We start from the raw sequence: 8,097 nt of genomic DNA, 5'->3' as shown, positions 1-8,097 counted from the left end.
TACCAGTAGGTTGTTTTCGATACTTGAAATGCCTTATTTGTGTTAAATCATTCAAAGATGATATTGTACATATGATTGATATGTGCTGAAATTTCATTAAAGTCACTGTTCCTGTAACTGATGTGAGCGCATCCTTGCCACTACCCTCACAGGTGTCCATTACAGTACCAGCACTCACAATATTTTAATACACCTTGATGCTAAAGTAGCCAAACCATTGGGTTTGACATTTTGGAAAATAGGTATACCTTTCTTACCAAAAGCTACATGAGAAGATTAGTACCACTCTCATAATGTCCGTATGGTAAATATGAAGTTGGAATCAGAAAACGGTAAGCTTAGCTTAGAATAAAAAACTGGAAACAGCTAGCCTGGCTCTTTCCAAAGGCAACAAAATCTGCCAACAAGCACCTCCAAAGATCAGTAATGTATTTAATCCGACTAAAATGGAAGTGTAAAAATGAAAAGTTGTGGTGTTACAGGGGATATTTGGTCAGGCTATAGAGAGCTGAAGTTAAACCTGAACCTGTAGTTGTTCTATGTTCACAAAGTAATTGTGGTTGGAGTTTATTAAAATCATGTAGGTTGCAATTTCATGCTGCAGTGAATAATAGAACTACAGCTTTATATTTAACAGATATGAGAGTGGTGAAAAAATCTTACTCTCGGCAAGGAAGCGAATAAGCATAAAATGTCAAACTATTCCTTTGATCATAGTTATCTCAAACGAAAAAATCTCAGTCATCCCCTTTAGACTTGCATCTTTAAGCCAGACACCCAGGTTATCAACTGTAGTTACTCTTGTTCTCTGGACACACATAAAGCTATGAACACTCATGTACATAGATGAATGGGTAACGGGACTCGCTCCTGTATTTACAACACTTTGATGCAGTGTCACAGTGGGAGGCTGGCCATTGCTTTCACAGCCTCTGCCCCTTGGAAATTATTCCAGGTGGAACTCTGGATGACTGCTGGTGCTGTGAGTCATCCATCTTCTGGAAAAATGATTCCAGAAGAAAAACTGGTTTTTCCTGGATCCAACGCTTGTTTCACTACTTTCCACTATATTCAGCTTCCCTTAAATGCACTGTTTGTCTGTTCATTCAAATGCACCACTTCTCCCATTCATGAGATAAAAATATACTAGCGTGATTGTAGTCATCCGCTTTTAAACTTAAAAATAAATTTGCCTCAGCTTTTGACCAATGATCTGCCAACGTCAACAATGTTTGGAACAGGAATAGAGAGCCTCTGTTTCAATAGCCTCTTGCACAGTTTATTTATGCATTGAAGAGGATTCTTTTATTGGGTTTTTTTCGGAAATGATGCGATATTTGTTATCTGCCATTGTACCTGTGAGTGACCTTTGATCATATTGTTATTTTAACTCAAATAAACCGGTGATTAATTTGTTAGCGTTCAACAATGACAGCTCTCATGAGTCTTTTAAAACCCTGGTTCCATTTTTAGGACTACACCATTAAACCTTAGGGGGAAGAGTCAAAACGTTATTTTTTTACAGGTTTCCAGTTTCCAGTTTCTTTAAATGCTAATGTTTAAATCGCATATTTAAAGAATATGTTGTTTGGCTCTTTACTAGAACATGCATTAAGTCCATTGCACTCAATGAAAAAATAAAAAATATATATATATATTTTCTGGGCTTACAGAAGAAATCTGTGTGGTCAAAAAAATATCTCTGACGAACTTACTGCTGTGTAACAGCCGTAAGAAAACCTTAAACAGTTTGACTTTTCCCATAAGTTAGAGTTGGGAGTGCTCTTGTATGTGTCAAAATCACAGGGTGCTGATGGAGTGCTGAGAAACACAAATCAAAACCCCAAACCCAGTATAAATCTCAGCTTTCTAGGAAGACTTATGAAAGAATCCCACTGTGCAAAAATGCAGTGCAAAAGCAAGTGGAACAGAAGCAAACCTGGAAGTGTGGTGAGACTTTGGCTCAATGAAACCCTTGCTGAGGATATTTGCATGACAACTACAGTCAACTTGCAATTGTCATCCCCATTCACTACCATACACATGAATTGGTGAATTTGACCATGTTCAGCTGTAAAGAGAAGGAAGGAGCACATTGGACTGGAAATCCAGGTGAGGCTGTATTAACGATCAATAGTGAATTAGTAGGCATCTGAATGGCATGTGTTCAGTGTTTCTATGATTCTGCCCTTGCATGTGTTGTCTGTAAGCTCCTAGAAATGTGCACTCGAGTGCAGATATCTGCCTGGTGTGTCTGCAAAAAACACTGTATTGTGTACTCTGTATTGTGTGTGATTGAATGAATGCAACCCACAATTGGCTTACCCCCCATCTAGACTCTAATGGCCTGTAAGGCGCTGTAAAACACACTTCATCCAAACTCAAAAACCAGAGACGATACATGCAGGCAATCGGCTCGAAGTAGACGTGTACGACATTGCATTGGGTCTGAAATGCACTCAGCTGTGTTATCACAAGCGGCGCGTATCGGTTCTTGAGCCATAACTGGGCACCCAAAATACAAAGCAGTTTGCTGCAGCAGAATGTGAAATCGGCTGTGGTGAGACACAAAAGGTGCACACTATCTCACTCACAGAGATGTTAATTACAGCACGCTGTCCATCATCCATTGCACTAAATTGCTAAAAATGACTGCATGAATAAAAGAAAATGCTATTGCAATTTTAACTATAGCCTTTGAAATAATGTTTCCTGTCCAACATGGGATTGCTAAATGGGCAGAATATTTGCAAGATGGCAGCGAGCGGCATCTAATTTTCCGTCAGTCTTCAGTGTGGTTCTCTGGCCTGCTGCTTTAGGCTCTGATGTCTCACATCAAGCTGCAGAACAGTGAGAAATAAGACACAAGTGATGGTGATGTGCCCTGACTTCTTTTTATGATGCACCAGGGACGTCCTGGGAGTTGAGGCTCCCATGGGTTTGTTCAGAAGACACATTTCATTCAAAACACTCAGACAGTCTAGTCATGCTCCATTCTCTGCACTTGGAAGTCGCTACTCTGTTTCTATGAATATCAAGGTGCAACTTAAAGCAACAGCATATAATGATAAGGTGTAAAGTGTGAAATAACTCCTCTCGAGAAAAAAAGATCCCCACACACCGGTAATTATCTGCTTGAGAGAGGATCAATGCTCAAGATGCCTTTTTATTAGCAATGTATAAAATTAACTGTATGGCATTTACGAATACTAGATCTGCACTGGATACACATACACAAAACTTCAAAGGGGAACATATACAGTGTACACAAAACACTTAACAAGATAAAAGCCATTAGCTCCTCTTTGCAGTGGTTTTCTGTGGTATCAAGCAATCGCCAAGATTACCCAGTCTAATCACATCCTGTAACCGAGAACTGTCTCCGCCGCCCCTGCAGGATTCTCAGATTTTAAAGTCAAGGTAATGCCGACCAAACTGGATTCTAATTAAAGTTGACATCAGGTGCCTCATGCTCCTTTCCCCCCCCCTCCTCCTCGGGCTTTCATCTAAATGATTCATGCAGAGAGCACCAGGCCTTTCATGCCGTTAGGTCCCCACAAAGGAATAACAACTTGATCATACATAGCAAACATAGACAGATTTACAATGACACCGGCACAGTGTCTGTTGCACCGACTTATATCAAGTTATGTCAGACCGATGCTGAGGCACTCAGCTGACATGTTGTGTTTTTGCATGGACGCTTTTTTTTACAGATATTCGTGCTGACAAATGTGAGAGAGAAAATTAAATCAGAAGGCTAAAATTGGTTTCATAATAGAATCACATTGCCCCATGAAGACAAAATACAACAAAATGTTAAGTTCCCTGGTGGGATAGCTTGAATAGGGTGCGACCTGCTGTGAACCTGAAGTGATTGTTTGGAAATGGATGTGACAAGTGTGTGTCAGCCATATGTTGTGGGGTGGAACGCTGGCATTGTGGAAGAGATCCGTTTGAGCAACTCAGTGTTGCTCTGGGTATAAGAGCATCAGCTAAACGCCTAACGGAAACATTAAATTGAATCCTTGGCTGAAATTGAAGGCAACATAGGTAGGCTAAATAATTGCCGAATAGAGAAATTAATACTTGGAGGCTTTTTCTTCTTCCTCTCATGAGTGGGAAGAGGATTTATCTCTGTGTGGGAAAGAGTGCCTTGAATTAAAGATGAGCTTCCCCTGCATTTTGTCAAGCTATTGTGAACAACACGGCATAAAGTACACAATAACTACAGGTATGCAAAAATAGGTTCGGTATAATGGTTCAGCTTTGTAGAAAAGATGAACAGACTTACAATGGCATGCAAGTGCCTCCAGGCTGAGTAAGTGGGTTGTGTGCTCTTATTATTGGTGAATTGGAAGGCTGAAAATCTTGTCTCTGAAAAACTTAAAAATTAGTTGAAATTGCACTGCTAATGAAAACTAACAACTTTAAATCAGACTAGTAGTTTGGTTCCACCTATTTACGATGTCTATCCATAAAACACAGATAGGGATACTACTGTGCTCAGCACCAAGAAACTGTCTGTCTCAGATTTCTAATTTGTTTGTTTCAGACAATGACACATTCTGAGCGTCATCTTTTGAGGCGAAGGACGTGAAATGAGCAGCGACCGACTCGTGTCCAATCCTTCTCTCTGACTGTGGTGTCTTGCTGTAGGTTATTTTCTTTCTCACCACTCTGGCCTCAGCCTTATATGTGACTTTAATGGAGACTGACATTAAATCACAATTACCCATACAAGACACTTTAAAAATAGTTTAGGAAATTCGGCTACCGAAGGGGCCCGCGCCGCTAAACTGCATTCTGTGAGTGCACGTCATATGAGAGTTGAAGGTTCAGAGGAAATTTACACCAACAAAGAAACCCCAGATTAGAGGCAAATTGGCGTTGGCGCTGCGATCACTGAGCTACAGCCAATGAGATCGCATCAGCACAAGACACGTGTTGAGGGGAAACTCTCTCTCTCTCTCATATTGGAGAATGTTGGATAATTAAAAAGTATGGTCTCGACCTGCTCTATTGACTTGAATTGACCTGGGATGCATGCCAAAAAGGTTTTCACATCTGACCACTGAGAGACACCGACCTCACAATAAAGAAAGACACCCACGTACACTGAATACAGTCAGCCTCATCAAGATGGTTAAAAATATTTTGCTACGGTCCGATACAGAAGCGCAAGTATTGTAAATCTGCCATTTAAATGTTGCACAGTGATGGTTTCGTTTTCTTGAGGACATTTAGAAATGTTTTTACAAATCCATGGTTCACTTTTAAGATACAATGCGTTAGAAAGTCACCACAAAACCTGGTTGTACTGCAGAAAAACACAACTGTAAGATCATGGGAATATGATTAGAAAGAGAGAGAAATACAGGACTCTATTGAAAGGATGTGGAAAGAGTAGGCCTTCTAGATGTTTTAAGATGATATGATACTACTATTGAATCCAAGAACACCCTTAGGCTGCAAAATATATTGCAATACATGTCAACCTGCACACTAGAGGAACAACATCAGCAACAAGAGCCTTTATGTCCGAACCAACAATAAGTTCCCTTATTTTCTAGACTATAGCCTACATTTTGCAGCCTGTACATAAAACATATTATCAGTTATAAATATAAATAAATAAATATATACCTTCCTACTGCAGCAGCCTCACTATAATAAACCAAAAATGAGGCAAAACTCAGAAAATTATTTTAAAAAAGAAAGACTAATAATGCAAACATTAAGCCGCATTAATTAAACTAATTAATTAAACTTCTTATAATCAACATTAGGATTAAACATCACCAAGGCAGACACGATGTATTAACAGTATAAACTCCACAACGAAAGCATCAAGGCAAAGGAGAAACTCACTTTGGCGCGCGCACACATAGTTTCTAGGCTAAGCTCTCACCTGTACAGTGACAACAAATAACTGAGTATGTTATTGTAGGCTACTCACTGAACAGCGCATTATGATGAGAGTCTTGTGACCGCAAAGTCCTCCACAATGTGCTCCTTGGTTCCACTTCACTGCTCGTTTATCCTCAAAGCGTAATATCTCCTCTATACCTTTCCGTCCATAACCAGTCCACTCAGCCTCGGGACTGCGCTCCGAAAGGTTATTAAACATTTTGGGCTGAATGAGGCTCTGCAGTCTCATCAAGGCTCAACGGTCACAAACTGCAGAAGGTCCTCACACAACTCACTGAAGATAAAAATCAGCTGGAGGACACACGGTGAGTACTTCAGCATGGTGCATGTTGGGTGTGGTTAAACGCTAAAATGCTCATGACCTCTTGGTGACTCCAGATCGTGGGTGCGTTTGATTTGGACCACTTGGCATTTAATCACTTTTTGATTAAGGCAGATTAAACGTTTTTTTTTTTTACTATGCCAAAGTAAAAAAATGCTAATCCTAGCCATAAACCACAATGTACAATACTTGTGATTAAAAGTACTAACAAATACTCAAAAAAGAATGCCTACACATATTTATAGTATAGTCTTGGTGACGAGCGTGATCATTTTATTGTCGCTACCTTGTTTTAATCTGCAAATGAATAGCTTGACATTTTAGGAAACACACGTGGCCATTGGCTCTTTGGCTGAGAGTTGGATTTGGCTGAGAGTATGAGGCATAAACATTTTGCCTGGTTCCGACCAAAGGTTAGAAATTCTGCCTTCCAGCACCTCTGAAGCTCGACACTGACAAGACTCCAAGAAGAAAAAGAAATGGTCCTGCACATAACACAGTAAAACCACAAATGGTCTGCTGCAGCTTCATAGCAATTAACTTTCTCATTATTTTTTTGCTTTGGTTTTGAAAAGTGACATGAATAATGTTTATCTTTAAATGTCAGGCAGAGTAACTTTTGTTTGGCTATTCTGATCCACATTGCAAAAACCTTGATCTTCAAACGCCATTCAGATTCATCCCCTGACTAGAATGACCTGACCTTACATTTTTTATTAAATGAAAGTAGAATGAAACCTTAGTATCACTTGGGAGAGGAAAGTCATTCCAATGTGATCCATTACACTTTTTTCACCCTGTTCCAGAAATACACTGAATATTTAAACAATATATATCAAACTAACGCATCTGATTCTCAGAGCAGTTTTGCCCTCTCCTCCCTGTACCAAACAGTGTCTGTTTCATTAGTGTAACATGCAGCCATGAGGCATGAATGCATATGAATACATCACACGCAGCTGTTAACATTAATATCATCCAATTAATGTTTGTTTGTTAAATTGTTCAACCCTCTGTTTTAATTAAGCAAAACACTGTAATATCTTTTCTAGATAATATGTATGCATAATGACAAAATAAAATAGATGAAACCTCTCAGCCATGACCAAACTACTTTCCGTCTATTGCTCTGATTCGCCTATATAGTTGCCTGCAGTAAAAGAAGGCTCATTTAGTTCACACCACACACACACACACACACACAGTAATACACAAAAGAGAGAGACAAGGAGATTTGTGTTTACATTTTTATTACAAGTGTCAACTCCATATGAGGAAAAAGTTGTTAAAGGGGGATAGAACAGCGTTTTCATTACGTTTTTCATGTGCCCCAGGACAGTTTATTTTCTATTAGTGAATATGAACTACTGTCCCCAATAGACACTCACAAGAGAGGGAAGGTTCTCTACCACATATCACCTGCAAACTGATATCAAATAAGCTGCCAGAAATGTGTTATTTGTGAGGGGTTTGAAGTACGAGACTCAAAGCTAAAGAATTGTTCTGGCCTTTGTAAATAACAACTTTTCTGTTCATCTGTCAATAATTTTTCTTGATGTTCAAACTAAGCGTGAGAATCCCATAACTCCTACCTTAATTACCTTACTTTGGCTGCCTTCATTTTTAATTCAGCATATGATTTTTGTTTTAAAGCCATGTATTGTGAGAGGTGCTCAGAGGGTTTCTGCGCAATTTCTCCAGACTAACAGAGATAAAGCTCTTTTGATTGGCTTTAAGGTTATTTTAAAGATAAAAGATAATCAAGCAGTGTTGAAAGATTTCTTAAACTTTGCTAAGGAGTGTGTATGAACCATCTAAGACACATCTGAAAGTCACCTAATGAA

This window comes from Pholis gunnellus, assembly GCF_910591455.1.
Source record: "Pholis gunnellus genome assembly, chromosome: 2".
NCBI classification, from domain to species: Eukaryota; Metazoa; Chordata; class Actinopteri; order Perciformes; family Pholidae; genus Pholis; species Pholis gunnellus.
This window is presented reverse-complemented; position numbering follows the sequence as displayed.